The sequence below is a fragment of the Pezoporus wallicus genome, unplaced genomic scaffold, assembly GCF_028554395.1.
Source record: "Pezoporus wallicus isolate ANWC-B61680 ecotype Strahan unplaced genomic scaffold, APGP_CSIRO_Pwel_v1 contig_8488, whole genome shotgun sequence".
Taxonomy (NCBI): domain Eukaryota; kingdom Metazoa; phylum Chordata; class Aves; order Psittaciformes; family Psittacidae; genus Pezoporus; species Pezoporus wallicus.
In genome coordinates this window covers 563523-581430 of record NW_026641095.1, presented here as the reverse complement: position 1 = coordinate 581430, position 17908 = coordinate 563523, and the positions used below count along the sequence as shown (strand labels likewise).

Here is a 17908-nt window from a genome sequence, read left to right as displayed (position 1 = left end):
AGGTAAAACCGTGCAGTGCTACGGCAGTGCTGTAACAAAGCCCGAGAGGGAACTGGGAAGGTTTCAAAGTGTGTTCTGTTTGTTTTGCTATTGGGCTTGTGTTTACCTCTGGTATAGATATCAGATGTGAGCTTTTGCATATTACTCATTATAGGAACATCAGGTTGGTTTTCCGTCCTTTATTTGTGCTCTTCCTCTTCCTCCTCCCTCCCCCTTCTCATCCTGCTGTTGTTTTATCTTTGCAGCATTGTTCAGTTTGAGTAGCAGGGCCAGAAACTGATCTCTTGTCCCTTGAGTGTAGTGTGAGCTGTGTGCTGGCTTTCAGCAAAGGCTTGCGTAGGATCTGGTTCCCAAACACCACTGATGGCTTTTCTGTTCACAAGTGGTGGTATCTCCTGAAATGGAACCTTTTACATGCAATGAAGTCTCCAGCTTTCCAGGCTTTGGTGAATTTTAGGATACTTCTCCTTAGTAATGGGAAGGATTTAAGAAAGTGACCCCCACACAAGCACTTCTCCCCACTTCTCTCTTCCATTGGTGTGGAAAGGTTGCTGTAAGATTTTAAATAATTAAAACCCAGACAAAACCAGCCATGAAAAAGCATTTCTACCTGGTCTTGAGACAGGCAGGAAGTCATTATTGGCATCCAGCACTTAGAGGCCTCAAGCAGCATGTCTGCTACGCCCAGTATGATGTTGCAGAACAGCTTTGGGCTGAGCTGATCCATGCTGGTTGTCCTTTATACTGTTAGCTGCAACCACCATGGGCTCCCCAGAAGGTGCTTGGATAACATCCCTTTTCCAAAGGGATCTTTTTCTGGGAGCTCGGACCTCTGCTCTGTGTCTTTTAGTGTGCTGACAGCAGATCTTTTCCTAGGGTGGCAGTCTCCATCTTTTTTGTTTCTCAAAAATTGTCTTGTGAATTCTGAGGCTGAAGGAAGATGTGAAAATAAATGATTGGAGGAGAACTAAATTAGTGAGGATGAAACTGTGAAGCAAAACAGCAACAAGATGTTTCTGAATTTGTATATGTGCTTCCTGAATAGATAATTGCATGTAAATAGGTATGCAGATGGGCTGGTGGGGAGAGGGTGAACTTGGTAATAATGAATTTTGACAAGGAGTTTGAAAAAGGCTACCAATCTCGTAATGAAGAGGTTAGAGACAACAAATTTTACCTGAAGTTGAATACTTGACTTAAGTGTTTTAAAAGTCAAACAGGATTTTGACTCGTTTATACCTGTGCTACCACAAATGACAGTCACCGTCCTTTTGAATAGAGAGATAATTGAGCTTATGGTGACTGCTTGTCCGGCGGTGGGGGAGTCTGCAGCTCCTTTTTCTCCTTGAATATGTCTGTATTGCCCTTTAATGACAGCTTGGGGTAAAAATAATTACTTTAATATTCAAAGAAATGTGCGTTTAGATTAGATCTAAAGAAGCTCTTTAGGGTGAGCACGGTGAGGCACTGGAACAGGTTGCCCAAGGAAGGTGTGAATGCTCCATTTCCGGCAGTGTTAAAGGCCGGGCTGGAGAGAGTCTTGAGTGACATGGTCTAGTGTGAGATGTCCCTGCGCATGGCAGGGGGTTGGAACTGGGTGATCTTATGATCCTTTCCAACCCTAACTATTCTGTGATTTTTTTATAAACATTTATCTCAGCATTGCGTATGTGGGATAGCAGGGAAGAGGAGTAGGTGTGTTAGTGCACTCCTAGGACGGAGTGTTTCCAAGAGTTGTAAGGAATGTATCTGTGTATTTGATTCACATGAGTGTCAGCTGGTATTACAGATGCATTTCTTTTACCTGCAAGGTAGGCACACCTGAGGTTGAACTGGAATGTCTGGTGGCATCATTTCTCTAGACATCCTGATAGTAAAGGTTCTGTAGGTCACATTTTGCTCTAAGCAGCATCTTTACGGTAAATTTTTAGTGGATTTCAAATATTTAATTATTAGCTTAGTATTTAGGAGTTGGGAAATCTTCATGACTCTTTCCGTTCAGGTTGTTCTGAATTGACTGTGTTGTTGATGCGCATCTGTGTTAAAATCTTTGGGAGTCAGGGAGTAGGTTGATTGCGAACTTTAATACAGAATTTTACACCATTTTCCTTTTTTCTAGCAAATGGATCACCTCACTTTGTACATATATGCATGGATTTATAGCCATAATTTCACTGTATACTGGAAGACGGTAGCAAGGGCACGTTCAGAGGGGACTGAACAGCACTTCTTAGATGGCAGCGTGGAACGTAGTAAATTACTCTTCAGCATTAGACATTAATCTGTTTAATTGCTGCCTGAGTGTTCTGCAGCTCTTTTAGGGCAAACTAATAACGTGTAGCCTAACACGAATATTTCTATGCACACAAATAGAACTAAGAATGAAAAGGAAGGAGTATTGCTGATAGGACTGAAATTCATTCCTTATCTTCCTCTGTTTTAATTACTTTGCTGTAGTTAGTTTAATTTTGCTTACATAAATTAAGCAAAGTGTTCAACTTCACTGCTAAGTGTTGGCTGAGTGCTTAAAGCATGTGGAGTGTGCAGCAGAAACAACCTGTGATGAGTTTTGTTCCTGAACCTGCTGACAGAGAATTGATGCCAGAGTCATATAATAGTAATTCTGCCATAGTAATCACTTTCTAGATGGATTTCAGGCTATGGATTGAATTCTCCACTGTCAATGACCTAAACCTAGCACAGAATCTGTGTTAATTTTTGCATATTGCTGCATTACTCAGAGCTCCATAGGGACCGTGTCCTTCTGGGGGCAGTTTCTGGCAGTAGCTTGTGAAACCCGTCTACACAAACTTGGCACGAGCAGAAGTAATTCCAAAGTTTTTCTTTTCTGTTGGTTTTGGTGCTATAGTTGGAGCTGTTGTGTGAAAGAATAACTTCTTTGTCTTTAGCCAGAGAGATAATAGACACCCTCTCTGCCAAAGTTTTGTTGTCTCCATCACTGTGCCGTGCTCATGGACTGTGCTGTGCTGCACTGCTGCTGAAACTTCTGCATTGTCGTGTCCACAAAGCTGGGCCGGTTACAACCTTATCTTACCATGTCTGGAACATCAAACTTCTTGTATTACTCTTTTAAAGATGATATTGAGCATTAAAAACATGTATTCTAGTATTTAGGTAGGATTCATGTACTAATGTGATGACAAAATGCAGCTGCAGATGGATGGAAGTGCTTTTAAACAGGTAGTTATGCCAGATAACAGTTCACATTCTATATAAAGGGAAAGGAGCAATGTTTCATTGCACCTTTAAAAACAGAGTGTGAAGAGCTTGTTATGTTTTGTGGCAGTAACATTTCTGAAACAAGCTGGTTGAATCTGAAGGAAGATTTAATCAACATGAAAGAGAATTGTGTTTAAAGCTCACAGTGCATTCCACTGGAACCTTTTAAAGCCATTTGAAATGTTGCTTTATTATGTAGGTAATGCTGCAGGGACTGTTTTGGAGGGAGGGCCGTGGAGGTGGATGGAGTGCTGCTGTGCTCTCCTGCTTTAACCAAGTCACGTTTCGGGGACACTGACCGATTTCCATAGCACAGATCTCGGGAAGTGCCTCATTCCTGTGTCTCTATTAATCTTCAGCCTGAGAAAGGGAAGATGTGATCAGAATTGGAAGTTACAGAAACCAGCACAATTTTACAGCTGAAATAGCATTCTTCATGGTATTTCACTGTCATTTAGAAGGGCTGACTTCTACAGCATAGGAAATTAGAATGGTGGTGTTCGACATCATTATGTGTCTAGTACCATGTTTATTTTGGTGGGGCTGTGATTTTGTGCTTGTTCCTTTAGAAACAGCATTGTCCTTGCTATGGGCTTTCCAAAGAAAGGCTTAGAGAGACTGCAGAGATGTAAAACTTGTTGAAAGCATTTACCCTGTTTGATAGCTTGAGTGGTCCTGATACAGGCTCCAAAGGGTACTGCTTACTGCCTGCAGTGGGGGATTAAGCCAACTGTGTGCTGGGCTGCACCCCCAGAGTGTGAGCAGCAGCTGAGGGAGGGGACTCTCCCCTCTGATGTGCTCTGGGGACACCCCCCCTGCAGCCCTGATCCAGCTCTGGGGCAGCAGCACAAGAGGGACGTGGAGCTGCTGGAGCGAGGCCAGAGGAGGCCACGGATTTGCTGCAAGGGCTGGAGCAGCTCTGCTCTGGAGCCAGGCTGAGAGAGCTGGGCTGGGGCAGCCTGGAGAAGAGAAGGCTCCTGAAGGGGAGACCTGAGAGCAGCTCCAGTGCCCAAAGGGGCTGCAGGAAACCTGGAGAGGGGCTTGGGACAAGGGATGTAGGGACAGGCCAAGGGGAATGGCTTGAACCTGCCAGAGGGGAGACTGAGATGAGCTCTTAGGCAGCAGCTCTTCCCTGTGAGGGTGCTGAGGCACTGGCACAGGGTGCCCAGAGAAGCTGTGGCTGCCCCATCCCTGGCAGTGTTCAAGGCCAGGTTGGACACAGGGGCTTGGAGCAAGCTGCTCCAGTGGAAGGGGTCCCTGCCCGTGGCAGGGGTTGGAGCTGGAGGAGCTTTAAGGTCCCTTCCATCCCAAACCAGTTTGGGATTCTATGATTATGGTGGAGACTAGGAGAGGAGGAGCAATTAAAAAGGCAAAGAAAGAAATAGGGGATCTAATGAAGCAGAGGTAGGCGCTGGTACTGAGGAAGTTGATGTAAATTGTTTTCTAACATTACTTGTGTCTTCTCATAAAAAATATGTTAATCTGAAAGTATGGTACCTGTGACAGTTTCGCACGGAGGAGGATTGAATGCTCAGGTACAGTTTTGCGTTCTAGGTTTTAGAAGAATTCTACTTCCAATTAATAACCTGGTGTGTGTCTCAGTATACCTTACACATTTTTCCTTGCTGAGGTTAGCAAAGAGTGGTGGTGGTTTTCATGTTTAATGATGTAGATTCTTTACTGTACTGAAGTCAAACCCAAACCCCAGCCCATCAGCTGGGATCACTCTGAACTTCCAGGGCAAGCAGGTTTTGTGTAAGGCCTGACCGTCCTAAATTGGTATTTAGGAATATCTTTTGGCCTGTGAAATGGGAGATTTGAGGCTGTGGAAATGTTGAGATTTCACCTGTTTCGTCTGTCGCATCTGAAGTTGGTTTCAAGAAGCCTTTTTATTGTGATGCAAGTAAAATAATCTGTGGCTTTCTTGAAAGCTGAGCGCAGGGGCTGCAGTGAAACCTGACTGTGCCTGTGTTAGTGCAGCAAAAGTAATTATTACACAGTGTCACTCGTGAGTGAGGAGCCCTTCAAGAGGAAGAACGACTTTGGCCTGAAGCCAGAAGGGTCAATTTAGGTTCTGTGTTGACCTGATTTTGACTGTTTCCCCCTTTTTCTGTTCCTCGTTGCTGTGTGAATGTCTCCTATAGGGGCTGTGAGCACAGCTGAGGAAGTGGAGTCCCTATACCCGGAAAGCCAACCGCAAACACGGTGCTCTCAGCTCTACAGAGCAAGCTGCTGAGGAGAAGGAAGGCTTTGCTTGCTGCAAGCTTTATGTGTTCTAGTCTTAACTGCTTGCACTTCATGGAGGAGAGAAATGAGCTCTTAATTGGCAGTTTTCTTGTGGTTTATGCCGTTATTTTAGTGGTTTCACCTTAATGGAGTTTTTGGGATACGTGTGGGTTGTTATGGAGGTGTGTTGTAGGGGCTCAGTGGTTTGGTTCATCTAAAATGACTTGATCTTACACAGAAATGAAAGCAAGGAATTTTCCATAGAATTGACTTTTATGCCTTTTCAGTTATTTTGTGGGACTTTCAATGACAGGCTTGCTTGCTTCCGAAAGATTCCGCGTTTGTATTTTAAGGGAAACTTGGTGTGGAAAAGTGACATTTGAATTGGTTTTCCTTTGAAAGACTTAAACCTGCTCACTCCCATCGGTGATGGGAGAGAATCTGATTCCTGTGTGGCACTGGCAGTACCTTGTCCCTCAAGGCTTTGGGTTGCTCCCGCCTCAGTGTATGAGGCATGGGAGGCACCACCAAGGCTACACACTGTGTAAGCAAGGAGTAGCTTGCTTGGTTTAGGTCTGAAGGAGAGAATATAGTGCATTTACCAGGATAGAGTAATGTTGTTGCTGAGGATAAGTGAAGCAGCTCTCTGTGAATGTCTGAGTGTCTCCTGATAGAGTTAAGGTTTAAACTTCTGGATTGATTTTTTTCTTTAGTTTTTAAATGAAGACCTGTGTTACTATAATCATAACAGGTACTGAAATATCAGCTCTGATTACCTTAAGTCCTAACACTTCCATTGCTTTAACTTGACTCAGACTGCACTGGAAATGGGGAGTTGGTTGAGTTCTGCATGTGCCATTGTTGTGAGCAGCCATGAGAACGGAGGATTCTGTTCACAGGATGTTTGGGGCTTAACAGGTTTTTTAGGCAAGTGCCAAAAGCCTTAAAGATTCTTTTGGATTTATCAGCTTCTTCTGGGGAAATGGAAAGTTATCTCAGCAAACCCAAACTGTGCATCTGCCTTGTGGCTTTAGAACGATGGAGGTCACGTTGTGCTGCCTTCGTGTTTGTGCATTGCTTTGTGCTACCTGAAATCGCGCTTCATGTTACTTAGATGACAGCTGGATAAATACAGGAAGAGTGGGGTTTGTAGAAGGAATTCCTGCTGGATGAGCTAATTATGGAGGAGAGGATGCAGTTGATGGAATCCACTTGGATTTCCAGAAGAGTTTCCCCTAAAGTTTTTCACCCGAGGTATTTTGGAAGGCTGAGCATGAGAGTATCCTGTCATAGGTATAATGGGCTAAGGTGAAAATGAGGATAGAAATAAGCGCTCAGCTGTCAGGATAGAGGGATGGGACCTGTAGAATTTGGCGCTAGGCCCTGTACTGAGGATCAGTGGACTCAAACACAAGAGTAGGCCAGAGGTGATCAGTGTCCCTGGTGATCCATAGGCAGTGAGGGATGACTGAAGGATTGCAGAAGGGCCTTAAGTCTTTAATTACTGTTTAATAACAGTAAATGAAATGCAATATAGATAAATGTAAGTGTTGCGGGTGCAGGAAACCCAGATACAAGTTACAGCCAATTATGATTCTAAACTGTTACCACTTGGAGAATCTTGGGATGAGGACTGGTAGGGCCATGAAAACAGCAGCTTTGAAATGAAAACAAAGCCAAAAACCAAATCTCTATGTGAAGTGTTGGGGATTAATGCGAAAGAAACAGTGGCTAAAGCAAAGCATCACAGAGCCATGTGGAGGCTTGTGGAACAGCCATGTCTTGAAGACTGGGAAGTTTGGTCTGCTCGTTTTCTACAAGCTGTTTTAGAGCTGGAGAAGACTCAGAGCAGGGCAACAAGGATGTGTAAATGTAGAAGGAGAGTGGTTGAGTACCATCCAGCAGGGGAAAGAGTTGATTTATGAAAAGAGTTGATTTATAAAAACAGTCATTTGCAGAAGAGAAAACTCAACTTTCAAGTGAAATGTAGGCAAATCCCATGTGTATCTCTCAGAACACTGCTGCAGACTCTGAAATCCTCATTTGTAATGTGCCCTTTAAATCAGGGCTGAAAATAAGTTTCCTCCAGTGCTTTAGTGTACGTGTCCATCTTCTTGACTTGGCTTCATTCCTGGGAGGTGTTTCCAAGCCAGAGTTGCTTCACTTGTGGGTTAATGAAGGATTTGTTCAATGGGTCTTGTGATCCTTAAGGACTAAAGTGTGAAGTGAACGTAGCCCATAACAGGGATTATGACTGTTGCTGTAAGAACAAGTCTCCCAAAGCCAAGAGCAGAGTTCTTCCTCCTTCACTTTCCTTCTGTGTGTTTACACAACAAAGCTTGTGCTTTCTGTGGTAGTTGGGGAGATAATGCCCTTTATGGACATGTGGTAAGACTGTTGTGAAGTTGTTTCTGCAGTTTTGTTTTATAGCAAAACGATGCAAAGCAGTGAAGTTTGGAAAATGGGATACCCATACCCAGTTTTGATGCAAGATAATCCAGTCTAGCTCCAACACTGTGAATGTTAAACTATTTGTCCTTTTTCAGACTAATTACAGAAAAAAGGCTTTCTGATGGTAATAGAACAGGAGGGATTACTGTGTTTTCTGTAACCCATCTTGATGTCAGAAATGTTTTCTTCCTAAACATGCCTGAGGAGATTTTGGACCATTGTTTCTTAATGGACGTTCCAGTGTTTAACAAAAGTGAAGCAGAGACTTTGGCTTTGTTGTGCTGCAGTGAGGGTGAGAATATGCTGCTTTTTAAGGCTAAGACAAAAGAAGGGCTCCAGAGAGACCTTAATGCAGCCTTTCAATACCTTAAGGGGACCTATAAGAAACCTGGAAGAGGGGCTTTGGACAGGCCAAGGGAAATGGCTTTAACCTGCCAGAGGGGAGACTGAGATGAGCTCTTAGGCAGAAGCTCTTCCCTGTGAGGGTGCTGAGGCACTGGCACAAGAAGACGCCTTAAAGCTCATCCAGTTCCAACCCTTGGCCTGCCCCTACAGGCCCTTGTCCAGAGCCCCTCTCCAGGTCTCTTACAGCCCTTTTAGGCACTGGAGCAGCTCTAAGGTCTCCCCTTAAGGAGCCTTCTCTTGTCCAGGCTGAACAAGCCCAGCTCTCACCCTATCTCCATAGGAGAAGCATGACTTCTTTATGGGCCCATAACAGTTTGGTTTCAGGTTAGCTGCTTTCTCCAGTTACAAATACCTCACTGGGTTTCCAGCCCTCACTTGCATAAAGCTGAGGAAGTGCAGTTCTTCACTGTAAATCTTCATATCTACATTTTCACTGCCCGTTGCACGATGAAATTGGAAACCTCAGGGTTGTTGGCTTACAAGAAGAGTCTGAAGCAAGCTCAGATGTAGAACACTGAATGCTTTTGAAGCCTGCTCTATGCTGTAATTTCAAGTGTGTTCGTACAATGGCTTCATTTATAACTGCTCGTAGTTCAAACACATTGTCTTAACTAGTCAGGCCTATTTTAAGTATCACTTTTATACTTCATAAAAGACAAAAGGCATATAAATACACCCTTTCCTTCAACTACTTATTCATATATATTTGTTCCCTTGTTGGAAGGTGACTTAAATCAGAATAAGCACTTTTGGGAAGTCACACTTTCCTGCATGGAATATAGATAGCCGGCTACCAAAAAATGAAAGCCAAGTGAAACATATTATCACTTGAATCCTTTTTTCATTGCTGTATTTCACTCAGGTTGTGAGATACCATCTGTAATGTTAGCAGATTAAGTTAATAGCCCCCAGAAGGCTGTTCTTTTAAACGCATGTGTGGCTTCCCACATGAAAAATCTTTTGTATTTCATGTTTCTTCTTTCTTTCAGTCTTCTCTCTTTTGTTTCAACCCAAAGCTCAAGTTTTTTGTGTTAAACCATAGTGTTATTGACTGTACCAGATACAGGAGAGGTGTGAAAAACAAATGTGAATATACAATGTGTTTGAGGATTGTCGTTTTATAGGGACACACACTTTTCCCTAAGAAAACTCTCATTGGGATATTACTTTTGTTTCATTCAGCTATAGATAATTCTGTCTGCTGGCAATTGAAACCTAAATGAACTCAAATAAAATATTCAAGCTTCTTGTAATAGTGTTGTTAAAAAAAGCCCAATCCAAATGCCTCATTTAATGGCTTTGACTGCTTAGATTCCCCCCCGTTTCCTGACTGCTGTGTTTCATGTCACTTGCTCACCGCACAAGAGGTCACAGGCAATTTGTCAGTGTGATCATATTCATGCATTAGGGTGAAAGCATTGTCTTGTTCATCTCTGGTAGCTTTATGTGCTGAATGGTGGAGCTCTAAGGAGGTCACCCAGCGCCAGTACAGCCACATCTGCAGGGGGGGACGCAAAAGGAAAACAAGAAACCCAAATCTTCTTCCCAGGGCTTGGTTTCCTTCTTCTGAAGGAGCAGAGAAAGGGTTTTGACTGTCTGCCTTTGCAATTGGTTTGTTCAGTAGAAACTGGGTAAGGAGGCTTTGGAGTGGTTATCTTATATCCTTGACATCCAGGAGTTTTGTGAGATAAAGCAGCATGGTAGCAGCTATTCAGGGTGCCTCCTTAGGTTAGGAGCCACAAAAGATATTCCCCTGCTAGAGTAGGAATTAAACCCAAAAGAGAGCAGGAGGAGGGAGGAACCTTCTCAAGTCCACCCAGCACCTGTCTCCAGAAGGAGCTGCCTGGTCCTCACTGCCTCTTGGGCTGCTTTTGCCCATTGTGGCTGAAGCAGCATTAGTAATGATGGGGGAAAGTGGGCACAGGAGTGTAAATGTGATCCTTGGAGTGAAGCTGTGCTGTAAATAACACTCTTGCATTTTAGTCATTTGATCTTTAGATTTGTTAGGCTGCCTATGGTTGAGCAGTGTTGAAATCCCTGGCCCAGCTTTCAGCAGTGTTGGAAGGATTGGAATAGGCTTGGAATGTTCAAAATGACTGTCGTGTTGGATGTCTCTTCAGTGTCAGGATATCTATGGGCCATTAAGTCTCTTCTTGTACTTATTTGGTAGCATCTGTTAAAATGTCAGATAAGTGCAATAAGTTTCCTAAACTTAAATTACTCTGGAAGGAAAATATAGTTCATGGTGCATGCTTAACCCATCATTTTATGCTCACATTGGCATGTGGATGAGTGCAGGACCCAAACCAACTGGTTAATAAATAACGACCAATGTGTAGATAGAGCAGAGGTGAACAAACAGGTTGTATGGAGTGTTATTAAATGTGTTATGGTAATCAGTGTCTGGAGGCATGAGAAAGGTGAGGGCTTTCTAGCACTGGGCATTGGAACAGGACAACAACAACAGCTCCTGCCCCCCACATCACTGTGCTAGTGGGTAAGGTTGTAAATTCTGATCAACTTTATTAAGATGCTAAAAAAAAGGGATACTCCATTGGAATGATTTCTTAGTTAAGCAGGAAATCAAATGGACTCTTCAAATTTTCATATAAACCCAGGAGTCCAAGCTGTTAGGATGTAAATGTCACCTATATTTAACACACAGGGTGATGTGATAGTTTTGGGGTTGGTGGTGGTCGGTTTGTTTTAAGGCACGTGGGGTGAGCAGAAAAAACCCCAATTTAAAGCACAGATAACTTTCTGCTTCTTCTCTTTATAATTCCATTGATGTCTGGATGCTTTCCCATAGTTATTTAGAGTGATGCTCATGAAGAAACTGTTGCCAACTTAGAATATGGTGGAGTGGATGCTTGCTTAATAATGCTGAAAATCAGCCAAGACCTGTCTAATTATGGACTGAAGTGTTACGTTGTATGCTTGGAGTTGTGGAGCTCTTGATTTTTCAATGTATACGTGCCTGTGTAATGAACTCTGGGGGACAGCAATTATGGCTGGTAACATATGATTCAAATCTCACTTTTAATTAGAGATTAAAAAGTTGAGAAGACAAACTCCTGAGCAGGATGGAAACATGAGCCTTGTTTTTCAGCTTAGTCCCTAATACAGTCAGGTCAGTCGCATTTACATTACTGGAATTTCAAGGCTATTGCTGTTTTCCTGCTTGTTGATTTGTTATGTGTGAGGCATCACTGAAACACACGTTGTGCTTACAGATGAATTTCTGAGTTAGAACGGGAACCAAGGCTTCTCAACAGTATATATTTTGTTTCCAACATGGATATATGTGCAAAGAATTTCAACTGTGATTCAATTTGGTTTTAGAATAGCGTCCAAGCTCCCTCAGTTTATCAGATGAATACCAGCTGGTGCGACTGACAGCCAAAACGAGAAAAATAACCTCAGTTAAAGATGGAAATCCCTATTCATGAGACCATTGCAGAGCTTTTCCTTTCCAGTAGGACTGGTTGAGCAGCATGTTCGGATCATTGGTGGAGTATATGGTTTTCAAAGGCAGATGGTCATTGTGTTTAATGTCTCTGTGTTAATGTTCTGTTGATAAAAGTCTGAGTAAGTAGTTAATTTCTCTAGGAAAATACAATGAAACTGTTGGGATCAGGGGATACATGACCTATACTATGTTTAGGGGAAAAGCTTTGCATTCATTTAGCTGTGTAAGATTGCTGTGGACTTTTACCTCCTGAAATGCAACATCTGCTTGCTTAGATTAGGAAGGGAAAAAGATGGCTTTGTTTGCTCTAAGATGAATGGCAAATGAGTCTTCTATTTCATCCTGTTAATTGGAAGTTTGCTCCATGCTGCTGTTAAATGACTTTCCAAATACGGAATAGGTGGTCCTCATCTCAGGAGACTCCTCAGACTTGTTCCTGTGAAATCAGACATCCTGGTGTCATTCCGTCCTATACCTCTTTACAGCTGGAGTCGCTATGGAAGGCAGGTTTTCTGTTTTGTTTCTTACATCTGAAAGCTTTAAGTCTTCTTTCTGTCATGGGTTTTAGCTTGAGAGGAAACCAGTGCAGCTGGAACCTGCTTTGCTATACCTGAGAGTACTTGTTCCTTTTGTGGGTCCTGCTCTTCTAGGTTAGAACAACAGGAGGGTGCTTAATTCTCTCACCAAAGCATTGACAGTATTGTGGGTTTCTATGAGTGGGTTTCCTGTCTGTTCCAGTAATTCCTACATTAAGTAGGAGCCCTTCTTTTGGGCAGCTGGTTTAAACGTTGGTGTTTTCTGATGTGTTCATTTGTGGAAGAACTCAGTATAGCTGTTACCTGCACAGGTATAACCAAGAAATGATTTGGGACTGCCGGTCTGCACATGGGTGCTTTGTGCCTGAGCTTCTTTGCTGAGCATGCTAACCCTTAATTCTTGGACTTCCTCACTCTCTTTACTTGGCTTTGTGACATTATTACTCACTTGTACTTTTTAATAGCATTCCTTTGTTTTCTTGTTTTGGAAATTACATCATGTCCTTTCATTCACCCGGGTTGAAGCAGCTTTTGGCCACAACATCTTCATTCAGAAATTGTCTGGATCAGTGAAAAGGTCCCAAATACAGAGGCTTATCAAAAACTACTTCAAGTCGATGATTTCTGTGGTACTGGATGAAGTTCAATGAAGTGATGGATGTGCTGGAACAGTAAACACAGTATAGGAGATGTGTAGTTGAATTGATATTGCTGTGGGCTGGCGATTGTTCAAAGGAAAAGAAATGAACACTTGGGTTCAATGTCAGTGAGTGCTATGGGTGCATTTTTATCTGGTTTGTGTCACAAAAGGGCTTTGTGACATCTCGGTGTTCCTTGTTTGTGTTGTTACTGATGTAAATTACATGATTCTGCTGACAAAACCCATTCCTTTTACGTGCATCCATACATATATGTGTGTGTATATCTGTATATAGACATTGTGGAACTTGGGAATATTGGAGTATTCCATGTTTTAAAGTGCGGACTTGGATGGCAGCTGAAAGTCATTGCTGGCTATTTCTAGCTAGCTTTTATGGGCAGAAATCCCAATTGACATTAAGTGACTTCTTCACTGATGGCCAAAGGCCAGGGCAGAATATGAAGGCTGAACCACTTCCTGCAGCTGGTGGGACTGTGCCAGACAGTTGTTCAGTGATGGTTTGTGCTGAGTTACCAATACTGCACCTTGTGCCTGGGAGGAGGAAACAGTCAGTTGTTTGTATTGGTTTTGGAGATCACAGAATCCCAGGTGGGAAGGGACCTCAAGGATCATCTGGTCCAACCTTTCCAAGCAAAGCATGATCTAGAGTAGATGGCCCAGCTCTCTGTCTCAGTGAATCTTAACAGTGTTGGGGAATCCACCACTTCCCTGGGAAGATGGTTCCAGTGGTTGGTTGTTCTCATTGGGAAAAATGTGCCTCTTGTGTCCAGTTCGAATCCCCCCAGGAGAAACTTGCGCCCATCATCCGTTGTCTTTTCCGGGTGACTCCTTGCGCAAAGGGAATCTCCATTTCTTTGTAACCACCCTTTAAATACCAGATCATGGTGACAAGGTGTCCCTTGGGCTGCCTTTTCTCTAGGCTGAGCAAAGTAAGAGTAAAGAAGTAGTACTGTCACCTTTCTGCCAATGCCAAGAGAACTGGCTTGGAAAACCTGTGCTGATATAAGAAAATAGAATAAATTAAATATATTGTGACTTGCAGCCATATCACAGGACAGAGATTTTAAAATCCCAAACTCTTGGAACACCTGGAGAAGTCTCCTGTGTCTGATGGGAGCACACCATAGTTGCGATGGATGTATTGAATCAAGAGGGGATAGTTCTAAACCTGATTGCCCCTCCCCTCAAACTGTTTGTATATTGGTCTCTAAATATATTTGTTGTGCTACATGTCAGATTTTATAACTTTGATACAGTTAAATAGTGGAATTCACAAATATAATTAGAGGGTGAAAGGCATTTAAGGAAGAAAAGCCCTTTAATGACATTCAGTTTTTATTGACAAGCCACTAATATCTTCTGCATTCACATACAGATTTCTAATGTAATAATAGGAGTAGATGAAAGCTCTGCTCTTTAAAAGCTCAATGCAGAACATACTTATCAGATGTGCTCCCTGAATGCAGATGGGAAGTTTATTGAGCAAATTAGGGCTAGGCAGCACTCCTCTGCAGCTTAAATCACATAAGCCATGTCCTACTCTCTCATGGGGTGTCATGTTCAGGTTTTGGCTATGGAATGGTTTGGGTTGGAAGGGACCTTAAAGCTCCTCCAGCTCCAAGCCCCTGCCACAGGCAGGGACACCTTCCACTAGAGCAGCTTGCTCCAAGCCCCTGTGTCCAACCTGGCCTTGAGCCCTGCCAGGGATGGGGCAGCCACAGCTTCTCTGGGAGAGCAATTGTGGGGAATGCCAGAAAAATGTTCTAAGAGCCTTCCTTTTTCTGCGTCCTTAGGATCTAAGGAATATAGTAGTGTCTTTTGTTAAGTAATAAAACACATAAAAATACGTAATAATAATAAGTAATAAAAATGTGCTCAGGCGTTGCAGGGTTCAGAGAGGAAGCAGAAGTTTGCATCACCCAGCAAGGGAGTCTGAAGAAGGGGCACCATCCTGCAGTGGGGGAGCTGTGGGGGGAGCTGAAGGTGACTCTGGCAGAGCTCAGGTACCCAGGGGTGCACCCATCCTCCGGGCTGAGGCAGGAGTCCATGCAGTGGGATCAGAGCTGCACGTGAGATTGGCACATCTTCCTGGCCTGATGGCCAAAGCAGCTGCGGTGATGGTGAGCATCACATGCTGGTTACGGCTCCACAGTTGTTCTTCCTGACAAGTGGAAAATGGAAAGCAGGGAGGTCATTAGCAACCCTGAGAAATGAGATGGGGTCGCTTCATGAATTTATGGAATGTTGTACAGTTTTATATACAAAATTATTCATCTAAGACCATCTGGGAAGTTTCTCTTAAGGTTCTGGAGAGCACTGGGAATTATAAGTGAAGCTGTCAAGTGCTTTTCAGTGTCTGCTTGTAGCAGAATGAAAAAGCCCTGCTGAGGTGGTTGAACGTTCTTCTCCTTTGCTTTAAACTGGTGAATTTAAAGCAGCCTCAGGTTACTTTTGATGTTTGTTTGATGACAGATGAGATGTGTCTGTGCTTCCTTCTGCTTGCTGCTTCTCAAATGAGATTTCTAGGCTGGTAGAGCCTGTAACGCAGTATTCTCAGCACAAGTAACATACATGCTGGTGCGAAAGTATGTGCTCTGGTCTTTCCCAGTGAGTAGCAAGATACATTCCTCTTGGCTTTTTGTTGATGAACTTGTAAGTACGTGATGAGAGCAGAGGGCTGAGTACCGAACCCTTGAGTTAGTGTAGAAGCCTTATGGGGGTTGTGTTTATCTGAGAATTGAATTTAAAAGAAAACCCTAGAGGGAAGGTTGCAGGGTTTTAGCAGGAGAGCTGGCTAGGTTGAAGGGAAATACTTGGAAGTGACAAATTACTTCTTCAGTGATGTGTTACGTGATGTGTATCCAAGTGTTACCTGCTTTTTCTCCTCTCCCATTTGCAAAGTGGTGAGGAGGAAGAGCCAGGTGACTGAAATGAGCATTCATTAATGGAGATCTAAAAGCAGGAGCAATAATGTTTTGATTGTGATGGTCAAGAGCAGGGACTGACAGCTTATACAGGAATAGTGTGGAAGAGTTGTGGGTTTATTCCTGGGATGTGTGCAGAGCGAGAGAGCATCGGGGACAGCGCAGGGCTGAGAAGATGCTGCTGATTTCTGTTGGTTTTGTGTTTCAGGACTTCCAGTGAATGGAGGAAGACACTTTTTACTAGAGATTTCCCTCGTCTAAAGATACCAAGGTAGGAGAAATTCTTCTCTATGCTCCAGTCTTTCTTTGAAGTATTTATATAGCTGTTTAAATACAACTGCAGTTGTCCTCTGTTTCTTGGTTAATCTGCGATCCCCTGAAATTGGTACATGGAGCATTGGACCCTGTCTTCCTATGTTGGTTTGCCAGTTTTCAAGCTGCTTCGTTGTGTACTTAGAGAAGAAGGTGTAACAGCTTTCACCTATTTGTGTTTGATCATTGCTTGTTTTTTCCTACTGCAAAGTCTCCTGTGTTCTGTGAAAACCTCCCTGGCTTGCCAATGGTTTGAACTTCAGTTCCAACACTGAATATTCTTCAGACTTGAGCTTTGCAGAACAGGCTTAGAGCAGCTCTTTAATTAGGTCTGTATTTAAATATGTATTTTTGATCATTTGAAAGCTAAGGAAAGAATTCAAGTTTCCTCTGTCTCAAAGTAGTCAAGTGCTGCCACTTATATATTGCCTACTTTTTCATTTTCACTTTGTTGTACTGCTGGATCTTCAGAATTAACTCCACATTGAGTGGAGGCTCACATAGAACATGCTGCATGTAGCTGGTGTTTTAAGTGTTGGCTTTTTGGCTGCTCCATGGCACAGCTGAATGTTGGAATGCAGGTGGTTTCTGATGAGCTTCAGTCTTCTGGGGTTTGGGGTAGAAGCGGCCAGGAGGGACCAAGAGTATCCTGTGGTGCAGCAGGTCAAGGGAGGTGATTCCTCCCCCTCTGCTTGACCCTGGTGGTCCTGTGTCCATTGCTGGGCTCCTCAGTGCAAGAAAGACAAGGAGCTGCTGGAGAGGGTCCAGCAGAGGCCACAAGGATGCTCAGGGGTCTGGAGCAGAGATTGCTGGAGCTGGGCCTGGTTAGAGAAGAGCAGACTGAGAGGGGCCCCCATCAATGGAGATCAACAGCTCAGAGGAGGAACCAGGAGGATGGTGCCAGACTCTTCCCAGTGGTGCCCACCAGCAGGACAAGGAGCAGTGGCCATAAACTAAACCACAGCAAGTTTCACCTCAGCATGAGGAAGAACTTCTTTCCATTGAGGGGGCAGAGCCCTGGCACAGGCTGTCCAGGGGGGCTGTGGAGTTTCCCTCTCTGGAGACACTGAAACCCACCATGAACACGTTCCTGTGTGCCCTGCTCTGGGTGGCCCTGCCTTGGCAGGGGTTGGACTGGATGATCTCCAGGGGTCCCTTCAACCCTAATGATTCTGTGGCTATTGGGCCTGGCAGAGCAGGGCTTGTTGATTCCAAGCTGTAGGAAGTGCCCTATGATGTCTTCCAAGGCATCAGTAGGCTAACTAGATGCAGTTTAACTAGGCTTGTCTCCTGCAGAACAGTGCCGCATTTCCTTTCAACTCTAAATACTTAGTTCAGATGGTTGCAGGTGGAGGCAGCTACTATCAATATTTAAAACCAAACCAGTGATTTCAGCTATTATGGGCAACACAGGAGCCACTAAAAGCACTGAAGATGAGTTGAGGAAAGTGAGGTGATGGTATTCCTAACTTCAGTTCTCATTTCTCTCAGAGGCAGTAGGAGTGACATTGTATATGGAGAATGGAAGTGTCCCTTATGAATTCAGGCTGTATCATTACTCTAGAATTAGAAACCAGGTTATGCAAAATGATGAAGCCGTGTTCAAAATTAAGTTTCCTTAATTTCAAGGTCGCCACATTTTCCTGTTCAAGAGAGAACTGGTTCTGACTTCTGACTTGATTCT

At 43.6% G+C, this 17908-nt stretch overlaps 1 protein-coding gene across 8 annotated transcripts in view; it reads left to right on the top strand.

Moving 5' to 3' along the window:
- The window catches only part of TANC2 (tetratricopeptide repeat, ankyrin repeat and coiled-coil containing 2), a 216343-nt gene that overhangs the window by 14082 nt on the left and 184353 nt on the right, over positions 1–17908 (top strand). For all 8 annotated transcript variants that reach the window (XM_057421972.1, XM_057421968.1, XM_057421966.1 and 5 more), the window contains exon 2: positions 16121–16183. The gene's annotated coding sequence lies outside the window, so the exon portion shown is untranslated. The remainder of the gene's footprint in view (positions 1–16120; positions 16184–17908) is intronic.